The sequence below is a fragment of the Mauremys mutica genome, chromosome 7 (assembly GCF_020497125.1).
Source record: "Mauremys mutica isolate MM-2020 ecotype Southern chromosome 7, ASM2049712v1, whole genome shotgun sequence".
Taxonomy (NCBI): Eukaryota; Metazoa; Chordata; order Testudines; family Geoemydidae; genus Mauremys; species Mauremys mutica.
Window position 1 is genome coordinate 116,982,034 of NC_059078.1, and position 24,547 is coordinate 117,006,580.

The 24,547-nt window shown below is 43.5% G+C and overlaps 1 long non-coding RNA gene and 1 other non-coding gene across 3 annotated transcripts in view; one reads left to right on the forward strand and one right to left on the reverse strand.

Moving 5' to 3' along the window:
- The window catches only part of LOC123375028, a 31,764-nt gene extending 19,506 nt beyond the window's left edge, over positions 1-12,258 (reverse strand). The window contains exons 1-3 of one of the 2 annotated variants that reach the window (XR_006581299.1): positions 12,147-12,258; positions 10,746-10,792; positions 3,127-3,203 (exon numbers count right to left, since the gene is read on the reverse strand). This is a non-coding gene — a long non-coding RNA (uncharacterized LOC123375028). Of the gene's footprint in view, positions 1-3,126; positions 3,204-10,745; positions 10,793-12,146 lie in introns of those variants that run through there. The other variant, XR_006581298.1, reaches the window with a different exon arrangement.
- On the forward strand, positions 9,106-9,243 carry LOC123375225. Its single transcript, XR_006581347.1, has one exon. It is a non-coding gene; the product is annotated as a U4 spliceosomal RNA (small nuclear RNA).
- Positions 12,259-24,547: the final 12,289 nt, after the last annotated feature.

Below are 24,547 nucleotides of genomic sequence, written 5' to 3' on the forward strand. Positions count from 1 at the left end.
GAGACCATTGGAGGTGGGCATCACCTCTCTATTTTCTTAGTCTCTTTGCATGCGTAAATTAGAGCAATCCTAGGGCTGCTCTGACTCACAACAGGGGCCAGGCTGGCTCTCAAAGAATGCAGATAGAGCAAAGCTGACTTAAAGCTACTCTCTCATCCCACAAATTCTGTGATCAATGGGAGAATGAGCATGACTGCACCCATAGGCGCTGACTTTGTGGGTGCTCCAGCCAATGGTGGGTACTCAGCACCAACCGGCAGCCCCACCAATCTGCGCGTTTCCCCCCAGTGCTTCCCGCCCACCAGTGGCCCTGCCAATCAGTGCCTCCCACTCTCTCTCAGTGACTGCCGCATGCCAGTGATCAGCTGTTCAGCGGTGTACAGGAGGCACTGCAGGGGAGTGGGGGGAGAAGTGATGGTGGGATATGCTTGGGGGCGGGGGCAAAATGGTGTGGGAAGAGGCTGGGTGAGGGCAGGAAGAGGAAGGGTGGAGGTGGGGTCTCGGGGGAAGGGGTGGAGTGAGGGCAGGGCCTGTGGCACAGTGCGGGGGGGGTGTGTGTCAAGCATTCCCCCAGCACATTAGAAAGTCGGCGTCTCTGGGTAGTGCATCATCACAAGAAACAAGAGCAAAGCAAGAAGGGAACAGATTTTTAAATAAGGCTGTTTAAAACTCTGGGCTTTGGTCTGTTTTCATTAACACCTGTTGGGATCAAACCCTTGAGAAAGATTTGGGAGAAAGGCTGTTCTCAAAGATTCACTCTCATTCATCCTTTCAACAGAGGGCTAAGAAAGATTCCACTCCAGCTCTTGTGTCCTTTATTGGCAACCTCAGAATGAAATCAGGGAAGATGATCCTTGATATTCCCAATATTTCCAAGGAAAAGGTAAAGGAAAGACCAGGGGGTGCAGGGAAGAAAGCCTTCTTTATACATCCCAGAGCATCAAAGAAAGAGGGACCAAATCCAATATATGCTCCTTCCCTTTAAGTCCCAAGGAACAGAGAGGGGTGTAGATCCTCAGATGGTGTAAATGATCGTAGAGCTCTATTGGTGAAGCATTTTTGGGAGGGTTGGAGGCGATTTTCTTCCCTTCCAAATAAATCATTCCCTGCACTTCTGTTCACCTGAATTTTTATTTCCAGCTATAATGGAGATGGAGGAAGTTTGCAAGTTGATGATACAAAGAATTCTTGTCTATAAAAATCTAAATAAAAAGGAGAGAGAGACAAGAGAACAGCCTAATATATGTTATTAGCATTATCTGCAATGAACCACATTCTGTGCTCCACTGAATGGTTTCTCCTCTTATCTATTATCAGCCAATTTTGCCATATTTAATTTTAAGACTCTGGGGAACTTGAATTAACCTCTCTCATTCAAGTGTGAGAATTTAATATCCGAGATATTATCTGTGTTTAACATTTGATACATCCTCTTTTAGCCAGGGAATGGACCAGTCTAACAAATCCTTCTCCATCTCTAAAAGCAGGATTCTATTTCTGAATTTTGATGAGGATGAGGATTTTCTTATGATCCCTTTACTTCTGGTCTTTATTTATTTATGTTTATTTGGTCAGAGAATCAGGGTACAGTTCGAAGTATGGGCAGTGGCACATAATACAAACCTAATGCTCTTCCACCAGGAAATCAATCTCAAATTATAGGAGACTGAGATAAATTAAGTTACCATCTCAATAGAATCACATGATTATGTTTATAAATTGTAAATGGCAAACGTCAGGAAAAATAAAGACTACATCTGAAATGTGGGATGAAGAGATCATGAGATGATCTTGTGTCCACAGAGATACTAGTGTTAATCTTATTTGCCTCAAATAGTACTGGCTTTAAGTCCATGCAACCAATTCAGTAACAAAGGACATTCTTGTAAAAAGGGCCCATGAACACAGCCATATTCTCCATTGTGAAAGAGAACCCTGACCTTGTTATGGAAAGCAGACCTCTCGCTGTCCCTCATTTGAGACCCAACTCTGTCTTCGTGCTGCATTACCATGATACTGGTTAACAGGAAAGTTACTGTAGTAAATAAACAACAAGAATGCTGATTCAGGAAACAAATGTTGTATATTACACATTATCTGTGAATCCTGCATCATTTTTGGATTCTTGCATTGGCTTTTATGTCCCTAATTGTGTGTCTCTGTACCACCTCATTTCCCAAGTTTCAGGTTTGGCAGATTAAGGAGGTATGACACCAATGGATTAATGTAAAGGAAAACTAGAATGATTAGTTGTAATACTATAGCGAGCTAGCTAAATAAAAGTTATACCTGGGCCTGAAATGGAACCTAAATATTGTAAACATCTACTTCTCCCAAATTCAGAGGGTTCAGAGTCACCCTCATTTAAGCCACCTCTTTGCTTTTGGAGGTATGGATGAGATCCAGAACCACACAACTTATTTTCTGGGTATAGTTTGTAGGTGTTCAAGACATCAGAAATGTCATGTGTGTCACTGATTTGAGTCAATTTCAATATCTGGGGCCAAAATCTTGTGAGATCAGCTTGCTGAGATTTGATACTATTTGGATGCCTCATACAGGCCTCAGAACTAGAGCTGATCAAAAAATACCAGTTGTTAAAGTTAACCACTGAATGCTTTAGTGGTTTGCTGAAACGGGACCAGATTGTTTAGCTTCGACTTCAATGGGAATGAAGGGCACTCAGAACCTTGTGGGAATCAGCTCCTTAGTTACTTTTATTGGAACTGGGAATAAAGAAAATATAGTATACACTTAACTTGGAGCATTTAAATACACAATTGTTCTCATACCAGTTGTAAGGAAACATGGAGTGCTAAGCACAGAGCCTCATTATTATATAAAAACGCAAATCAGGATTATGCTCTTTTTTCCTTCTCACCAAAAGCACCAGCAATGAGAATGCATGAGAAGCCAATTTACATATAAAATTGGAGCCTGTACAGTTGGGGTAAGCAGGTGGATTTTCACTATCAGCCACTTTCTCTGATCTTCATGGGCACAAGGTCTTTTTATTTTTTGCTGATTGTGCTAGTCTTAGAATATTAGTCAACTGTGTCATTAGTCAGCTGCCATTCTCCATCCTTCTCCCAAATGTTGTAAGATCCCTTCCAGGAGGCTCTGGCACCATGAATCTGATGAACTAGGGAGAGGTCAGGCTGGTTGGGCATCTCTGCAAGCACGCTTTCCTGGAGCCAGTGAGGCTGAGGATTAGAGAGAAGTCAAGGAGCACATGTGTGGGTGTCTCTTGTGGTTCCCACACCTTGCCTTTTTTGGTTCCCTGGGGAATTGCAGGTTAGAGAAGTGAAATCCCAGTATCTCCTTTGAGGAGCAAACTACACTCTGATAAAAAGATTCAAAGGAAACCCCCTCCTTAATACTTTAGGATTAGTCCCATACTCTGCAAAGTGAAAGAGATGAAATAAAACAATTATGGGTTTCTCTGCTACTGCTCAGAGACCAACATTTACCCAGGTTGCACAACTACTCTTCCCAGATCCCAGAGCAGTTCAGAGAACCCATAAATGGTGTATTATTTCCTTCCTGGTGCCAAATGCTAAATACACTCACCTTTCATTTTAGCTCCCTGTAGCATTTCCACCATTTAAAACACACTCATTTCAGAAAGACATTTCATCTTAGCGTGTGTGGCCTTCAGATAGTTTAATACTTCCAGTAGATTGTAACCTATTTTTGGCTCTGTTGTTTTCCAGAAGTCTGCTTTGGCAACATGGTTGAATGTTGGTCTGTTTCTATTTCTAAAATGATGAAATATAATGTGTTTCTTGTTTCTGCACAATTTGAAAAACCTATTTCTGTAGGCTGAGAGTGCTATTGAGTATTACTTCAAACACATTTTCCAGGTGCTCTTTGATTTGTCCTTTCCCCTACATGCAGCATTACACACGCTGTTTATATCCCTGTAATCATTTCACTTGACCTGTTAACAGAAATCCATTTGTGTAATAAATAAGAATTTTTTGTTAAAGGAAGAATTTTTATTTAAAATGTTCAGAACCTCTTCTACAGAAGTATCAAACAATCAGTCTGAAGGCTGGATCCAACCTAGACAGTGGACTTAAGCAGCGTGCCTGTCTTATTCTGATCTGCACACTCAACTTTTTTTTTTTAAATTAAAGTCAATTTCTAGATCTTCTTGAGAAAATCTAAGCTAACAACATCCATAGTGTTGTCTGCCTGAATTTGCAGACAGCCTCATTCATTGGCTCTGGGATGTGTGAATTTACCCATCCCCCTTCAGTCTCACTCAGGGCCAGCTCCAGGCACCAGCCGACCAAGCACGTGCTTGGGGCGGCACCTTGGGGCAGGGCGGCGATCGAGTTTTGGTTTTTTGGGGGGTTTTGTTTTGGTTTGTCAGGGCAGCGCTGGAGGGGGTTATTTTGTTTTGGCGGTAGGGCACTGGGGGGGGTGAGGCTTCAGGCGGCGCAGCGCTCGGGCAGTGTGGCACTCGGGGGGCGGGGCTTTGGGCAGTGCGGCGCTCGGGAGGGCGGGGGCTTGGCATGGCGCTGGGGGGGTGGGGGCTGGCGCGGCACTCGGAGGAGGGGCGGGAGCGTGGAGCTTGGAGGGGGCGGGGCTTCGTGCGGCATGGCACTCGGGGGCGGGGCTTCAGGGGGCGTGGTGCTCAGGGGGGTGGGGGTTTCGGCAGCGCGGCACTCACAGGGGGGGGGGTACAGCAGGGCGGCACTCTTCTTTTTTGCTTAGGGTGGCAAAAAAGTTAGAGCCGGCCCTGGTCTCACTGGATATTAATCCTAAAGCCTAATGTGACGCTTCAAATCTGTCAGCATTAACTATCTCAGTGCTTTTTTCTAGCCCCTAGGGAAAGGAATTAGGAATGAAGCATGAGAATTTGGTGGGGAGGGAGTAGGCAGTGGTCACCAACATAGTGCCCGCGGGTCAGGGCCGGCTCTACAGTTTTCGCCGCCCCAAGCAGCGTGCTGAATTGCCGCCACGGGCGGCGGGGGCAGTCCCTGTGCCCTTAGGGCGGCAGGCGCGTTTCCACAGCGGCGGCAATTCGGCAGCAGCTTCTATGTTTAGCTGAAACCGCCGCTGTGGAAACGCGCCTGCCGCCCTAAGGGCGCAGGGACTGCCCCCGCCGCTCGCGGCGGCAATTCGGTGCACTGCTTGGGGGCAAAACAAGGGGGACTGCTGCCCCTTGCAGATTGCCGCCCCAAGCACCAGCTTGGAATGCTAGTGCCTGGAGCTGGCCCTGCCACGGGTGCAATGGCGCCCACCGGGACATCTATGTGCACCCGCATACTGGCCAGCGGACAAGCGTCCGCCGAACTGCCGCCGAAAAGTGGCGTCATCAGGAAGCGCTGCTGCTAAAATGCTGCTGATTTTCGGTGGCAATGCCTCTTGACATTGCCGCTTCTTGGTGGCATTTCGGCGGATGCTTGTCCGCCGACCACGGTCCTTGGTGGCTTGTCGTCTGGCGCCTGCCACCCGGAAAAGGTTGGGGACCACTGGAGTAGAGGGATTGGAAGTCACTGTAGGGTTCGAAAAGTTAAGTGGAGAAAGTCTATATGGAAACAACAACAACAAAAGCAGTTGTAATTCTCACCTTTGATTGTTCAGGTGCAAACCTGCGTTTGGATACTCTTGCTTTGGAATAAGAATGCTTTATTTGAGATAACTTAAAATCAACAAAAGCATGTCTCCACACACAGACTTGCACTGATATAACAAAAGCCATGAAAGACAACCAATTAAGTTATTGTGGTTCCAGTTTCTGTGCACACAGGCAGGAAGAAGATGACAACAGAAGATTGGGTGTGGAGACAGCTTCACTGCAATTGTTATTCAAGCTACTGAGATCAAAGCTAGCTTGGCTATGTCTACACATGCTCTAGTCTTACCTCTGACTGCAGTGTAGACATGGTCTTATAGGCTATATCCTACCCTCGATCTTTGTGCCAATCTCCCATTGGCATCAGCAAAAGTGCTGCGGTAGTTGGAGAAGTGTAACTCATCCTAAATTCTTACCCAGGCCCACAAATCCTAATTAAAAATGGAATTTGGTTCTTCCTATAGAATCAGTTTGACAACCTACTCTTACATCTATCATAATATGCACCAAGATGAAGTTTGCACATCCCCACCAATCATTAAGCAGGTTTTCTTCTGGCTTTCTGAGAAAGAATCAGCTCAAAGGGGAAACCGTTGAAATGGAGGCAGAAATAATTCAGTTTTTACTGCATACAATCTTCTGACTGCCCCTGGTTATTGGTGGGGCTTTCATCAGCAGCCTTAGCAGAATGGGAAATCTGCCTTTATTTACTTAAAGGAAATCAATACATCTTCAGGAAGTCCAGTTTTTAAATTCTCTATTGGGTGCGGAGGGGAATCTCATGGCTTTCTGTAGTATCAGCCACAGTACCAAACTTAGATTTACTTTCACTCCAGTGCATGGATATTTAGGTAAGGTAATAATTGGAGATATACCAATCTCCTAGAACTGGAAGGGACCTTGAAAGATCATTGAGTCCAGCCCCCTGCCTTCACTAGCAGGACCTATTTAATTTCCTTAGAAGTCAGTCCTCTTAATTTGAATTCTGATAAAAAAAAAAAGGGAATTGCCCCATTAAAATGGAAAACCAGAAAACAGATGCCTCATATCCATATTCCGGTAACTTTTGTCTTGACCCTGTCTTGCCCTTTACAAAAGCCAGTTTAAGTTGGATAGAACTGCATGTGAGTTCTCATCTTTTCTAGTCATTACTTCCTGCATAGACATAAGAGAAAAAAAAAGCCTTGTGCCAGAAAAGATTAATGAAAATCTACATTACACTTCATTCAAAGCATCTGCCTGCTTTGGAAGTCATGCACTGGTACTCATACTAATTAGAGCGGAACAAAATGTGATCTTTTTACTTGTGGGGAGAAAATTGAAAACCAAGAAGGTATTTTCCCCCTAATTTTTTTTTTAATATGGCCTACACCAGCTGTTCAAATTGAATCTCATATGTAATGTGAATTTTGTAAGCTCTCTAGGGACTGCTGGAGGGGTTACATTAATCCCCCCTTCCCATTATCCCAGATAGATAAATACCATAACCACCACCAGGAGAAAGAAAAAAAAAAGGGAGTTCTAGTTTTGTTAGAAATGAAGAAAACAAAATTTTATATAAATATAAAACCACACACATGTACACACACAAAATGTCCATTGAAACTTGCATACCACACTGTTTCTAAGACAGCTGTTGACGTGGGGGGAGTGGGTGGGACGACAAATGGTGCATTATGACTAACTTTTACAATGGGAATAAACACACATACTACTACAACTATTCACAGAGGGCACACTGTTTGGGAATTTCATAAATTTGTTGAACTAAGCTACATTGAGGTGAGTTTTAAACTGATTTCAGTTTCCCTTCACAAGGTTTGCACTAGGTAACTAAATAGATGTGAAAACTGAATTTAGTAAAACCAGTGCAAGTGCTGCCTGTACCCCAGGCCTATGACAACATGAGTTGAAACATCACTTAACACCTAAGGTTTGTTTACTCTAGATAGTGCGGTCTTAATTATTAGTTTACTTGAGTTAATTGATTGGCAATTAACTTTAATTAAATTACCAATCAATTAACTCAAGTAAACTAATAATTATAATTGCTAGTCTAGACATTCTGCAGATGTTATGCCAGGACACAAACGTTTTGTGGTTTACCATCGGGCTCAGGCATGTATAAACCCTAATCTAGACACAAAGGCCATGTCTACATTTATCAGGGATCGACGCTGCTGAGATCGATGCAGAGGAGGTTAATTTAGTGAGTCTAGTGAAGACCCTCTAAGTTGACCACAGAACACTCTCCAGTACTCCACTGGAGCAAGAAGAGTAAGGCAAGTTGATGGGAGAGTGTCTCCTGTAGACACCGCAGTAAGTTGACCTAAACTACATTGACTCCAGCTACATGAATAACTATTTGTTCACATAGCTGGAGTAGCGTAACTTAGGTCGACTTACCCCGGTAGTAAGTCAAGTAGTCAAGACCAAATATTTGGACAAAAACACAGATGTTAGTGGTTTACCCTAGCATTCAGCTCAAGGTGGGCTGGTTCCACTTGGAGACTGAATTGCCAATATTCAGCTCCAGCTTAGTAACAGTGATTCGGTTTCTGCGATTTTGTTTGTCAATAGACTAAAATATTATGTGACCATTACGTTGACCCCTTTTAAGTATTCAACTTTGTGAATTGTTCTAGATATTGCCACATTATACATGCACTTTGCAGGATATTTTATTCTAGCAAGTAAAGGTTAATGAGATAAAAATGTATGAATGTACACAATTATTTCTCCTGTTGGCTAGAAGTACCTGGGAACAGTAAAAGGAAAACACATTGTTGCTGCTTGTGCTAGCCTGAAGCTGTGTGTATTTAATTATCCTAGAGCTGACTTTGTCTGCATCAGAACTATGTGGGATAGCAGGGACCTGACTTGAAAGCAGCTTCAATCCTTAAGAGTCCTTGAAAACCTTTTGTTACGGAAAAAAAAAAAGTGGGCTCTTGGTGATTTTTTTCAACTACACATCATCATGCAAACGTAATATATCTCTGTAAATAATTAGTGTCATATAGAACTTGTAGCTTTAAACAACAATATGGCAAATAAATCTATTAAATTTCACCTATATAAACTAGAGGTTTCTCTTAAATATTCAAAGAAACATAAGCCCCCGCAGGCTGTGAAAATAAATGGACCACTCAAACTCACACAGTTCATTAAACACTAGAGGGAAAAGAAAAATTTAAAGGTGTATGTCAAAATCCCATTTAGGGCCAAATTTTGCTAATATTATTTATGTAAATATTTGCACAGAAGCCAATAGGACTACTCACATGAGTATGGCAAGTAAGACTTGGTTCATAATTTAGACTTCAAAATATCTGCCAGAAAGTAAGTAATGTGGACTTTGGCTTTAGAACTAACTGTAGAATGTACTGATGCTGTAAATCCTTGTGGAATAGTCAAACTGCTCCATCTGGATTCCTCCGTATCTTACTATATTGAATTTTTTTTTTAAATGCAGCAAGTTAACTACAAAAGTAAAGATTTACTTACAGCTGGACATTTGTGTCTTGCAGTGGCAGTATCATAGCCAATGAAGTTAATCTGAGGTGTGATTATTGCTAGTTGAAAACTATTTCAAAGGCAGGTGTGGCAACTGAACACATGTAAGTTCATGCATACCTCAGAGATGCATTCACAAAGGACCAAATTCTGCTCTTAAGTATACCACTGTAAGTTCAGAGCACTCCATTGCTTAAAGTGACACCAAAACTTGATCCTGAAGTTCCAGTAATTTTAAAAAAAATAGGAATTGTTAGAAATGAAAGATTAGACTGTAAGAGATTCACATTTGAGATGAAACCTTCAAAGAAGATGAGCCAGAAAGAGGAGGGCAGGCAGGCTTAAAAGAGAGAATGAGACTCCAAAGCATAGTATCAGTTTGACAGTTCACCTTTTGCAGAAATATTTACAATGATTCCAGCTGCCATTACCTCAAGGAAGGTTTACTTTGACAGTATAAATGTGAAATGTTCTTTAAAGAGAAAAAGTGGCAAAGAATACAGCTTGTTTCTTTTTCAAGAATTCAGTCATTAAATAGAATTGTCATGGGTTACAAAGAAATAAGTAAATCTGCAGTAATTTGTATTTAGAAATTACTAACTGTGGATTGCATGAATGTAACTCCAAGATGAGTCTTTTAGAAGGTTAAGTGTAATTCTTTATGACTTCAGATATCACAGCTATGAGGACTCCTTAAGGCGCTTCAGATATAAATCCTGTTAATATGCCAGGAAGAAGTAACCAACAATTTGGATTAACCCAGGGGGCGGGGGACGGACACACTGCCTTAACATTCATCTAGACAACCAACCATCCACAAGAACACAGGAATTATATGTTGTCCTGAGACAGGGTTGTTACAGTTTGACCTATGCGGGAACCTTGACCCAAAATTAGAGGCCCTTTGCCCAGCTGATGACATGGGGTCCCTTGCTTCAGAAGCTGGTTCTGGCTCAAGAAGCTCTGCTGGTAAGGGACTCGGATATAAGGGAGGGTTGATAGGACTAAGGTTAAATCAGCCTCCCCTCTAGCTGTATTAGATCTCAGACCTGCATCCACTTTGTAGCAGAGTGGAGCATTCTCCCTAGAAATAACCCAAGACAGGTGGGAGATGACAATGCAGTTGAGACTGGTTCTGCTGTCAAAACACAAACTGAGACAGACATGAGCCATTCTTTTGGCTATAAATTATCACGTGACTTTGGCTATGTTCAGGAAAAGACACTTCACAGCTGGATTAGAGGTCTCATTTTGAGCATAGCAATAGCAGGCTTATTAATAAAACATACCAAATAAAAATAAAGGCTGGGATTTAAAAATACAATAAGGAACAGTGCTTATCACCACAGTTTTAGGTCCCAGCCCTGCAATCAGATCTACTAGCTAAGCCCCATTGATTTCAAAGTTGCATTATAAACATTAAGAATTAGAAAGCTCCAGTATCAAAATTTACACAAAAGCAAATTTTTTTTTTGTCAGTGATGACAAAGTTAAATTTTCCAAGCATGCAAATGACAATTTATCAAAGCCAGAGCCGCAGCTGGAGAAATCACAGATCCTGGAATGCAAACAATAAAACCCTTAATGAGACAAGGACAACAAATAAAGCTGCAGATTCAGAAATATCCTGAATGTCCACACTTACCCAATTAGTCATCTGGCAGGAATTTGAGCAACTTTCTTCAGCCTACTCTGCAGGAGAAAGGGTAGCATTTAGTGCACGGAGAACAATTACACTAGGCCCTAACTAATTACACACACAAGCAGTTTCTTTCTGCCTCTTAGCAAAGATCAAATAAATGCATTTACATTATGGCTTCCATTATTTTTATAAAAGATATCCCGATACTATTACTTGTGTACTATAAAGTACTGCAAATACTGAAGCCTAACTGCAATTGACAAATGAGAAAAATACGTATGATGATGAATGATCTGCAACTCCTTGTTGTTTTTTTTACTTTGGGGGCAAATCAATCCCTACACCTCTGAGCCTGAAGCATGCTTTTTTCTCCACAACAGTGCAGGATTTGGGAGCCTCCATAAGGGTGGTGGCCCCCAGCCCTGCAGTGAGGCAAGGAGTTATTTCATGCAGACAAAACAAGTAAGCAATTTTTCAGTGATAGTGTACTGTGACACTTTTGTATTTTTATGTCTGATTTTATAAGCAAGTAGTTTTTAAGTGAGGTGAAACTTGGGGTACACAAGACAAATCAGACTCCTGAAAGGGATACAATAATCTGGAATCGTTGAGAGCCACTGCTCCAGACCTCTGCAACTGGGTTTAGGCTTTGCTCCTTGCTTCCTAATTGATAATATCCGACCTGAGCACAAATTAGCAACATTCTACTGAATCTTTAGCTGCTACACACATAATTCAATGCCATGTATTTCCCAGAACTATAGCTCACTGTCTCCAGCACTGTTCATGGGGGTGCAGCTACCATATCAGCCATGGGGCATGTGGAAGAAAAATGCTGGGCCACTCCACTGGGGGAATCTGATATAGCAGCCAGAGGACTTCAAGATGCCAGATGGGCAGCATAAAGAAATGGAATTAACTCACAAGTACTTTCTGAAGTTACTTCTGCAGCTGCAAGGCATATTGGATCTAAACAGCCACCCACCTGCTCAACCTTCTTTCTGCCAGCCCTAGGACACTGAATACATGCTCCTCTCCCGCAGATCTTATGACCTAAGCATGCATACATAACAACAGATCTTCCTCCCTCTCCCTCCCCCAAAAAAACCCTTGTGAAAATGAAATTCAGGTAGAAGCCTGTAGGAGGGGGCAAGACACCCTATTCCTGCCTCCCCCAGGTCCCACTGTCCTTCATTTACTCTCTCCACTCCCCCAGTGGTTACATTTAGGGGAGTTCTCTAGAGGAATTGCTCCTTGGCAAAGGGCTGGTTCTTCCTCCCTTCCCCTTACAAGGGAGGAGAACCTGGCTGGAACTGAAGCTGGCCTATCAGTCAGCCCCTAGAAAAGGCTTTATGGGCTCAGTCTCTAAAAGCCTATTGTCCCTTCATGGGGTTTCCTTCCTACCCATCTTCCTGAGGCATGTTGCTTGGCTGTCAGCTTGGGTGGCTCTGGAAGTAGCCTGTTCAGTGGCTGTCTCCTGTTCCACTGGCTTGCCTCTGTAACTAGCAGTCTACATGGAGCAGCCTTCTTCCTGGTCACTACCCTCTTCCTATGGTAATCTTCCCCGTTGAGGCCCCTTCTCCTCCAGGAGAAACAAGGTGTGCAGGTGCTCCTCATTAGTTAGTGCAGCACAGGCCAGAGGAGCTCATTAGCCTTCCCCCCCCGCCGCCGCCGCCAGTGGGAGAGCATGTCCTTTCACAAAGCCCTATCATTCATCAATAGTTTGAGTACATATTATCGTTCAAAAATATTAGGGTTCATAAAAAGTACAGCCCTCCCCCGCAAAAAATAGAAACCTTGGAAATTCAAGCTTAAGGCTGCATCTGTGAAATAAAGCACCTGAACTACCTTAACTCAGTCCTCATAACAGCAACCTGAGCACATAAGAAATACAGATTGCCTTATCCGTCCCTATCAGTTTCATATATCTGTGATCACAGCAGTTAGATCACCCTCCTCTTAATCATGTAAAGGTTGGGCTGCTTCCTGGCTTTCTTTATGAGCAACACTTTGCAAAATATCTTTATGAAGTCTTAATTAAACAAACAGCATGCAGAAGGCAATTACCCACTATTCATTAAGGCTCTAATTCTGCAAAGCAACCAGCTCTTCACAGGATCAGACCCTATGAGGCAACCAAGTATCCATCATTAGACACATTCAGTTCTATATAGGTTCTTACATCATGTTCATCACTGGAGTATCTGAGCACCTTCCAGTCGTGTATTAATCAATGTGACTAATGTCACATGTTGTTTGTCCCTCATCCTCTCCCCAGAGAGAAGCATATGCAGTGAAGTGTCATGGTTTAATAGGGTTTTTAGGTTCCCCCCCGTGCTTCCATATAGATGCTGTGGGGAGCACCCATGAAAAAAAAATAGTGGGTGCTGAGCACCCAATAGCCACAGCTGTTTGGTAGCACCTCCTTTTAACTAATCGGCACTGCTGCAGGGCTTGGGGGAGGGCAGAGAGTAGGCAGGAAGAGGTGGAGCGAAGGCAGAGCGGGTGTGGCGCACCCCTGGGGAAAAATAAAACTCAGCGCCTATCCTCATACGTCCAAATCATGCTATTAGGGCACTCATATGAAAGAGCAGAAGTTAGTGTGGTACAAAATCATCACACTGGGGCTATATCCACAATAGGGAAAAAAAAAAGATGTATGTTATGTTTTAGTTAACCTATGTTTAAATCTTAGTGTAGACAAGATAACTGTAGTTCTAATATGTTAGCTGATTGAGGTAATCCCTGGTGGATCCTATGGTTAACCTTAACCAGCTAAACATATTAAAACTACAGTTTCCTTGGCTACACTAAGATTAGTTTTAGCTAATGTGTTGAAATATACTTTTTCCTCATAAAGACAAGCCTTTAGTGTTGGAGGCATCCATTTAAGCAAACAATTGTAAAACCAGTGTTCGGTGGTACATGTTTTTTGACACTTTGCATCCAGAGAAGTGGGAATTATTACAATTTATTATTTGTCTTGCAGTGGCACCTACCACAGTCATAAACCCAGGAAGTATTGTGCTAGGTGCTGTACAAATATAGAACAAAAAGATGGTTCCTGCCAAGACCGGTAGGGTAGAATTAAAGTAGTTGGGGGAACTTTTTGTGAAGTACAGCCTTAGCTCTGCATTTCCTAGATTTTTCATCCACAATATAATTTTTAACTCTCAATTTTCTTGAAAGTCAATAGGCACTCAAACCACTGATGTGTCTACAACCCTAACATCAGTATGTTGTTCAGATATTTATAATGCTTTCCCACACATCCTAGTTTCTAGCAGTGAGATAATCTTTGGTGAATTACCTGGTGGGAACAACTGTTTATTTCTTACTATTAAAAAAAAATTATTTACTGGACATGAAATAGGGAGTATCAATAATTATCCTGTTACAGCAATTACATGACTCAAGTATTACAATAGCATTGGTTTGTAATTCAATTGACTACTGTCCTAAATCAAGGTTGCAGGTTTGGACCCTACTATCTGCCTGAGGACGCAATTTTATCCCCCCGTTTTAGGGCTTTTCTCTTTTATTGTATACCAAACATCCACTGGTTTTGCACTGTGATGCTTTCTCAATCTATTCCTGTGCTGTTGATGTATTTCCTGAAGATCTGATATGGGATTTGATAGGAAGTGTTACTAGTGTTACTAGTGAAGTCAAGTTTCCCTGGCAACAGTTGCTGACCTCTTTAACTCAAACAAAATTTAAAGAATGCACCTCTCTGGAACGGTCATAAGAGACAGAGACCCACTGACATCATTGCAGTTAGGGAGCTTCTCAAACCCATCTCTAAAGAGGCAGCAAGTTGAATTTTGAAGATTGATTTCCTCAAGGCAGAGGGTCTTGGCAAAATCCCCTCCCTTGTCAGGTGTGCAGAGTGATTGGGGGAAAAGGAGGTAAAGGACTGACCCAGGGAAGATAAAGTGAGATTGGGCAATGGGGGAGAAGGGGAGGAAGAGAAGAATGAAGGTTAGAGAAGAATTATGGAATAGAGAAAAAGATGGAGGAGCTCCAAGAAAAAGGAAAAAGATAAGGGGTGGGAGCAGTATGAAAACTAGAGGGAAAGATGGGCCCCATTAGAAGCGGGAAAGAGATGTAAAGAGTCAGGCAGGCAAAGAAGATAGAAAATAAACAAAAAGGAAAGAAGAACAGAGAAAATGGAAAATTAGAGAGAAGGGAGTAAAGAAACATAAGGGGGATTAAAAAAAGATAGAGCACACTTTACAGTTATTAAAGATTACCTTTGCTGTAGAGTAAGTAAATATTAGGTTAGTTTTTCATGTTCCTAGACACCAGGCTGAGTTTGAAGAGCAGCGTTTGGGGATGATTTTATCTATAGCTTTTTATTGTTGTTGTTGTTTAAAGTTTCCAGGGAGCCATGTAAGTTAGCAGGCAGTGAGGTCTTGTGGACACAGCACTGGCTTACATGCAGAGCCGTAACAAGGAATTTTTGCGCCTGAGGCAAGGGCTGGCTCCAGCCTCTTTGGCGGCGGGTCCCTCTCGTAGGGAAGGACCTGCCGCCGAATTGCCGCCGCCGCTTCATTCATTCTTCAGCAGCAAATCGGCGGTGGGTCCCTGAGTCCATCTCGGAGAGAAGGACTGGCCGCCGAAGAATGAATGAAGCAGCGGCGGCAATTCGGTGGCAGGTCTCAGGGACCTGCCGCCGAATTGCTGCCAAAGAAGCGGCAGCGGTAGAGCTGCCGCCGAAGCACTGCCGATAGCAGTAGACCTGGGCCCCTCTGCTTTGCACGCCTGAGGCAAGTGCCTCATTCCCCTCGCCCTTGTTACGGCACCGCTCACATGTCAGGAATCCTGGGTTCTATTCCTAACTCGCCACTGACCAGCTGTATGACCTCAGGTAAGTCACAACCTCAATGTACCTCTGTTTCCTCTTCTACCGTGTCTGTCTTGCTATTTAGAATGTAAGCTCTTTGCAACAGGGATCACTTCCTACTATGTATTTGTACAGTCAGACTCGGGGGGGAATTCTGTACCAAAAATTCAGCGCACAATATTTTCAAGTTCTGCAAAATTCTGTACATTGTCAAAACACAATATAAGCACACCAGCTTAAATTATTTTGGTAATTTATTTCAAATACCTGTCAGCAACTATGTCTAACAATACAGACGACAAAAAAGATTCAGGAAATGTTTTTTGACAAATAGATTTCTTACTAGGCACATGAATACAGAACTTTGAGTAACTATTCATTTAAATTACAATAGAGAAATTTATTTCCTGCACCCCTAAGAAGCAGTGCAAAGACTTGAGGGAGTCAGGGGTCCCAGAAGAGCTGAAGGAGAGGGAAGTAATTGCTGGGAATGAGCCAGGGAGTGAACCTGGAGAGTTGTTGGGTGTGGGTGGGAGAAGTATGGAACAGGGCGGGGGGTTGGGGGGAAGGCATGTAAGCGAGTTGGGGAGCCTCCCCCAAGCAGACCCTGGCTGACCCCTAGCCTTTCCCATTCAGTCAGGCACATCTGCCCTGTCCCCAGGTGTCCCTGCACCCTCACTCCCATTCAGCCCCTGGCTCAATGCTGTCTCCCCACTAGCTCCTGTGCCCCTGCCCCAATCTGTCCTCCTATTAGCCCTTCTGAACCTGTCTGTGTGACACCCCCCAGCAGCTCCATCTGTCCTCTCCATATCCCATATCTCCTTCGCCTCACCAGGTCCTGTGAGCAGACAGCCTCGGCCCCCTCCCACTCTGTGGCTGGCTGTTCTGGCCCATGAGCCTGCTTCCCTCTCTGGTGCCATCTGGTGGGGGAAAAGGTGTAATTGCAGCTTCCCTTCACCTCTCCATCAGAATCAATTATTCTGCAAGAGGGAAAAAATCTGCAGGGGACATTAATTCTGCACTTGCACAGTGGCACAGAATTTCCCCAGGAGTAACTCACATGAGAGATGCTACTCAAGTACACTGTGTTATATAACAATAGTCCTTTATGTTTTAGCCACCATTAGCAAAGACAGAGAGGCAGGCTGGTGGTAGGAACATTTTAAGGAATATTTTGTTCTCTTGGTAGATGGTTTTCTTTCTGTTGAAGAGGGGGAAAAAACTTGACTGATTTTAAAATTTCTTCTGGAGTTGTAAGGAGAAGTATTTTCATATCAGAAATGACACTGAGCTGGAGCACTTTAACAATACCAGTGCATTGCAATTTAAACCTTGCCATCTCTGAAAACAGACAGAGGTCAGGACTGGTTATATTAGCATAGTGGTCATTGACAGAGACAGCTTTGCAAAAGACACTATATATTTAAACCCTATCCTTTGATATGCTTTTATATGTATAAGGTTTCTTTAACAGGATTGCACAAAATGTCTCTCTCTGAGTTTCATTGGCAACATCCATACCTGAGAATAGACTGATTTAATGTAGCTCTTGCCAACAACCTGCAGAAAATAGTCAGTCGCTAGAAAGATGGTCCTGGAGGCTCAGGACTTCCTTTTTGAAGTAATTCTGAAGTAACAACTAATGGGGTACTTTCCAACATTCTGCAGCTATAACTAGGTGTAACAGGAGAACAGCCCGTCTTAAGGGAAATTCAATTTTAGCATCATTTTTTACACTTCATTAGTGGATGTCTTTGTGGTTCAAAATTCTCTGTGCCAAAATGCTGCTCTCAGTTACATCACTGTAAGTCTGAAAGAATGTCACTATACTCCATGGAGATACTCTGAATTTACACTTATCTGAGGCCAGAATTGGCCCTTGCTCATAGTTTAACTATGTGCTGCTGTTGATAAATACAAACACAAATATAACAGCTATTTTGTATTCAGCTAAATGCATTAAGACAGTGGTGATACTCTAACTTGGGGGGACACCTTGCACCCCCATGTTCATCCTTATGATAGGATTGTGTGGTATCCAGTGCAAAGTTTGTCATGTCGGGTGTCTTCGGAAGGCTTATGATGCATTGAGCATTGTTGTTATAGTAATGTTATAGGTTGTAATTTAATGTATATATAGTTATGAGGCTGAAAATGTGTCCTCAAGGCTTAAAACAGGCCCAGGCAAAAACTCTCCAGGAGCAGAGGGGAGTTCACACCTCATCAGGGCATGTATGGGACAAATCCAACCCAGCCCAACCTCACAGGAACAAAGGACACTGGCCTAGGCAGCAACAAAGGATCTGTTGGACTCTCGAGTGAGTCACCCCCCTTCCCTTGGTCAGTTTGGGACTACGATGAGGTAATGCTCACCTGACTCTGAAGTGGGGGGGACAAAGCCAAGCGGGAAGAAAGGACACGATAAAAGGAAGAGACATTTGCCATGTGCTCTCTCGCTCTCCCCCCTCCATCTACAGACACTATAACCAAGCGACTTAAACGCTGATCAAAGGGAAGAGCCTGGCTCAAGGGCAACCAGCCTGCCTGTGGTGAGAAGCATCTAAGTTTGAAAGTGTTAAGATCATCTTAGGATATGTTTTGGTTTCATTTCATTTGACCAAATCTGACTTTTTGTGCTTTGACCTATAATCACTTAAAACCTATCTTTTGTAGTTAATAAATTTGTTTGTTTATTCTACCTGAAGCAGTGTATTTTGTTTGCAGTCTGTCAGAGACTCCCCTTGGGATAACAAGCCTGGTACATAACAATTTCTTTGTTCTCTGACAAACTCTTATAAGCTTGCAGCATCCAGCAGCATTAGCTGGACACTGCAAGATGGAGGTTCCAAGGGTTGTGTCTAGGACCAGAGATATTGGCTAGTGTCATTTGGTTGCACAATCCAAGCAACGGCTGGCCAAAAGTGCTCACTAACATAGCTGGGAGCAGCTTACATGCTAGAGGCTGTGTGTGAACGGCCCAGGAGTGGGGGTTCTCAGAGCGGCGCTTGTACTCACCTGGGGGTGGTCCGGGTCTTCAGTGGCATTTCAGCAGCCGTGGGCCCTTCAGTCGCTCTGCGTCTTCGGCAGCACTGAAGGGCCCCCTGCCACCGAAATGCTGCCGAAGACCCGGATTGCCACCAGGCCAGGGCTCGCGGGGCCCCTACGGGGCCCGGGACAAATTGCCACACTTCCCCGCCCCCCACCCCCTCCGGGCAGCCCTGCAATTCTCTGGCATCGGAAAGCACTTGGCTTTCAGCCTTCTCACCTCAAAGGCAAGAATTTGGTATAACTGCAACAGTTTGTGTGATATTGGTTATATATCAGGGACCACATCCAACTCCCACTGAAGTCACTGGAAATCCTTGCCTTGTAGACTGTGATACTGGCAGAGGTGAAAGTAAACTGGTACGGTCCAGTATGGCGTACCAGCAAGAGCCAGTACACCATACTGGACCGGACTAGCTTCCTCAGGCTGGCGATTTAAACGGCCCAGGGCTCCGGACGCTGCGGTGAGCTCGTCCCTTTAAAATCACTGCCGGAGCCCTGCCGCCACGACCCTGGGGTCCGACAGCAGGGCTCGGGCAGCGCTTTAAAGGGCCTGGGGCTCCCGCAGGGCTCCAACGGGGATTTAAAGGGCATGGGGCTCTGCTGCGGTAGTGGGGGCTGGAGCCCCAGGCCCTTTAAATTGCGCCTGAACCCTGAGGCTCCCAGCCACCTCTGCAGCTGGTAGCTCCGGGGGTTATTTAAAGGCCTTGGGGCTCCCAGCTGCAGCCCCTGGGCCTTTAAATCTTGATTTAAAGGGCCTGGGTATTTAAAGGCCCCGCCTCTTCCAGATGAGGCCACGCCCCCTTCTCAGGACTCTGTCATACCAGTAAGTCCTGTAAGTTACTTTCACCCCTGGATACAGGAAATAAGGCAGTGGAGCCCCTCGTTATTTGTGCAGGGATGTTGGATGGCAGTAAACTGGTCCCCTTTGGAAAAATTCCTAGCAAACTATGCAAGCTATGTGCCGTCTGAGCTTCTTGTCCCCTGCATGGGTGATCTCGGGGAGGGGGAAAATGTGGCCCAAAGTTTCTTCCATTGTAGACACATTTCAAAAACTTTGCTCACTCAAAATGAGGGATTTTGGAGCACAGGAAACTAAGAACTTTCCCTGTCTACAGCAGCTCATTACTGGTCTCTGTGGATCAGAGTTTAAGTTTCCACAACTAAAAAGCAAACACTCTACTTGACCTATAGATAACTTACCCTTGTCCTTACCTCAAACTAAACATTAAGGCCATTTCAAGAATTAAACATGCTGACATAAAAGTCTTGAAATATTATTTTTGCAACAGTGCTATATTTCCTGGCTAAAGTATCCTTTTCATCTTGGGAAATTATCCTAAAGTCACAAAAACAGTCAATTTTCCTTAAAAGTCAGACTTTTTTTTAAAAAACAAAAACCCCAACAGTATTTCAGACAGCTCTTCTTGGCACATCACAAAACATTTTAAGCCCAGATTCTGGTATAAGATCCCCACAGTTGGCTTTTTGTACCTGCCTGCATAAAGCACGATTAAAGACAACAGGGCATTACATGGCTACAGGGGGCAGTCCGCTAGGATGTCATTGAAGGAGTAAGGACCTTGGCAAATTGCACTAAAAATGTAAGCAGAATCTTTATTTGCATACATTTGAATCTAAACTTTATTCATTTCCCACTACATTTTATTAGGAAATTGCAAACACTCCGGTTTAACCCTTAAAACAAAATTTTTAAAAAATGCTAAGCTCAGTCAGGGTAAACAGCGAGTGAAAGCTACACAGAGCCACCATTCAGGAACTTTCTAATGTATGTATACTCAGTCCTTGATTAACACCAATAAAGGTCTGATATTCTGAGGGACCTGTGACAATATAAGGTCTAAATTTTCACAAGCTACTAGGACTGAAAACAAATGCTATAAATTTCTTCTTTCTAGCCTTGTGCCACAACGTGACTGGACAGTCTTTTCAGACTCTATCATCTCTCTTGACTCACTGAGAGCTCCCAGTAATGTCCTTCTCCTGACAACTGGTTGCTTCAAGCCAGTCCTTTCCAGAAGCTCAGTCAACATTTCCAGATTGTAGCCTTGTTTCATAGAGTTGTTAGTCACAAACTCAATGAATTGTTGCAATGACACAGATATACAGCTCGTAGATTCTGAGGAGGATAGCTCGAGGAAAACATCCAGCTCCAAACTAATATAAAGCAGGAATCTCAGAAACAAGAAAATCCCCAAGTTCCCAGACATGGGTGCTGGCAGAAAGGAGTGGATTATTTGGCAGGAAACCACTGGAGCAGCTTCTTCCATCTATAATTGTACAAAACTTTCAGAAACAAGAAAATTATTACATAGCACAACAAAATCCTGACTAAATAAAAGAAATAAAAAGTAGGTTTTTGAGAAAAGTTTGCAAAATGTGTCACAAAGGACGAGAGGCCAGCAGAAGCTCTGACTCGGTCCATGCGGCAGTGAGAAGGACCAGGGAAAAGTGAAAGGGTAGAGCACTCAAAGGAACAGGGCCATCTTGCTGGTGCTATTGGTGATGGCCTCTCTCAGATATGCATGGAGGAGGTCAGTGGGGACACCCAACCTATAACATGCCTGTAGGCAGTCATGGCCGTCCCTCTGTGTCCACCTCTGAGGAGGCCACGCCTCCTTGCAGTCTGGTCTGCCAGAGGATGCTCAAAACAAAGAGAGGAGGAATTAGCAGTACTTAATAAGCCCTGGCCTTCAAGCGGGGAGGGGCCGCAAACAGTGTGGGTTCTAGCCCACCGTCAGAACAGAGCAGTACCAAGTTATAAACCCAGTCCTCACGCAGGTAGGGCCGGCTCCAGCGTTTTTGCCACCCCAAGCAAACATGTCTAGAAAACATGACCTATGAGGGAAGTCTGAAAAAATTGGGTTTGTTTAGCCTGGAAAAAAAAAAAGACTGATAACAGTTTTCAAGTACATAGAAAGTCGTTACAAGGAGGAGGGAGGTAAATTGTTCTCCTTAACCTCTGAGGATACAAGAAGCAATGGGCTTAAATTGCAGCCAGGGAGGTTTCGGTTGGACATTAGGAAAAACCATGGGTGGCGGGTGGACTTGACCACTCCCTTTGGGGAGGCTAGCTCAGCAGCCCCGCCCCCTTCCACACAAGACACCCCCCCAACGCCTGAAGTCCTTAACCCACCTATTCCCCCTTCCCAGAGCCAGAGAAGGCCCGGGACAGCTACAGTCCTGGGCTGACCCAAGCCGCCCAGCAGCCCCACCCAGCCCAGAGAATGGAATGGGAAACACCAGATGCCTGCCTCCCCAGCAGGAGAATGCTGAATTTTTTATATGTGCCATGCAGGTCCTGGGGTGGCTGAGGAGGGAGTATCTGCTACTCACCTTCCCAGGGTCATTGGTAAGCTCTCTCGAGTTCAGGGAGATTACTGATGAACCCAGGACACTGAATAGCAGATACCACCACCTCAGCTGCCCCAGAATCTGTGTAGCATATAATAATAAGAAACAAACAGCAACCCAGCATGCTATGGCAGTAGCTACTGTACCCACCGCCCCTGGGAAAAACTTCCTGTCAGGGTGGTTAAGCACTGGAATAAACTGCCTAGGGAGGTCATGGAATCTCCATCATTGGAGATTTTTAAGAGCAGGTTAAACAAACCCATGTCAGGGATGGTCTAGATAATATTTAGTCCTACCGTGAGTGCAGAGGACTGGACTAGATGACCTCTCGAGGTCCCTTCCAGTCCCACAATTCTATGATTTTATGTATTTAAGCTAATTGTTTTATGTGCCCCAAAGAAAAAAAACAAGCCAAAACTAGTTTAAAAAGTCTTTTATTCACCGTTTTTTCTTTGTGAAATTTAAAGGAATACGTATTTTAGAATAAGTTTACTCCTCATTAGGGACAATCACATAAGAAAATATAACAAGATCCAAAACGATGTGCATATTTTTCAACTTACTGCATAAGGTTTTTAAGAACTGAAATGGTGCCAAAAAGTTTGAGATCTCCCTAGAAAGTGATGCACCTGCTGATTTTTAATTAATGAATGCACCAGAGCTTTGGAGCTGTGCTCTGGCTCCGCTCCAGCTCCAGGCAAAAACCTGCAGCTCCACTGCCCTGGAGCTGCTCCGGGCTCCAGCTCCGGGCTCCACTCCAAAGCCCTGGAATGTACACAAATCTGGCCTTCATTGCACCTGATCCTGAGAGAAATATCTGAGGTGGTCCTTGTCCCAGAAAAATGGAGTAAAGGTTGTGTGTCCTTTTCGTTTCCTTTTAATATGAAAGGGGCTGGAAGGAAGGGTGTGCGTACATGGTCCTATCACTTCCAGTTCTTTTCTACTTTTGCTACCAGTTCCTTCCTCTTTCTTTTAAAACCCACTTGCTTTTCCCTCTTCACTGCATCAATGGCTGTGTTCGTTTGAAGAGGATTCAAAATGGAGAAAAATTATTTACAGGATGAGGCCCTTTTATTGGAGGAGTTATGTTAAATGGTTAATTGCTTCATTACTTGAACTGTTCATTCTCACAGTCATCTTTTGGAGTTAAAATCCACATATGCTTTGTCTCTTGCACATGGTATGGATGGAAGATTGTTTTCACCACCCTTCATTCCCATTGTGGAAAGCACCACCAAGAAGTGCACAGAAGCTTCTGCAGGAATGAAGGAGGACAGAGCTGTGTTCGTTCAACTCATCTCTCTCTGACAACATCTGGGCAATGGGTTTTCTCCTTCTTTTAACTAGTGGCAAAGGGGAAACCGAGGGAAAAACAAGGCCCAACATTTCTACTTCTGCAAAAAAGCTTAGGGGTTCTTTAAAGTCTCATTCTACTTCTATAAATTCAGTGATGAATCCTGGTCATGTGCCACCTGAAGCACATTGCGCATACGCTAAGAAGTTCTCCCAGTTCTTTGGGAGAGTATTAGAGAAGCTACAGTGCCTCAAAGGAATTAAGTGGAAATTTGTCCAATATTTTCACCACCTAATTTCACTGAACCCTTTTAGGACCTGTCTTGAATGCTGAAATTGTATCATTGTGATTATGATCTTGTTGCTCCTCCACTTCAATATAGCCATGATTTCAACAGCTGAGTACAAATACAGCCAGACTAATGTTTCATCTCATCTCAAAGTAGAGATGCAAGCATTCAGCTGCTACAGTGCACGCTGGTTATTTGGGATGCACTTAACTGCTGGCACTCTACTTCATCAGGAAGTTCCCCAGAGAACCATTGGAAACAATGACTGCTTCAGGCTGGCTGAATTCAAACACTGTCCTGCATGATTTTCCTATGGCTAGTCTATACTGGAAACGTGTGTGTGCATGCGCACACGCACATACACAAAACATTCTTGACCTTGGCCAGTGAAAAGAAACTGGTACTCTAGTAACCCAGTACTGAGAATTTTGAAGTAAAGTATACTGATGAGTTGTGCAATTAAACTATCATAAAAAATTTAAAAAAACAAAAAATTTAACTATCCAGAAATGTTGGTCTGTTATTGAAAATTTGGCTTTTTTTTTTTTTTTTTTACACTTTCCCCTATTATAAATAGTAACGATGTAAATTGAGAAGAAAAAAATCTAAAGGAAAAGAGACTAAATACTAAACTACTGATGAAAACAATTATGGAATACATGGACAGAATCCCACGGTTGATTAGGATACACAAGATGCCACTGATTACTTTAAAAAAAAATCAACAATACAACACTAGAAATAATAAAAAATGCAAAGGAATACTGGGGAATTGTTGCAGTAAGATGACTGGAGTTTAGGAAGAGAACATCACATTTAAAAGCTGACCTTGTAAGGAAAATAGGATTCCAACTGTGCAAAAGCATGAAACAGTGATAAATTATAAAACCCTTGGCAAGTACATGGAAGCAGCTGTGGCAAAGGTGCATGCCCAATGGATGCAGAGACTGACAAGG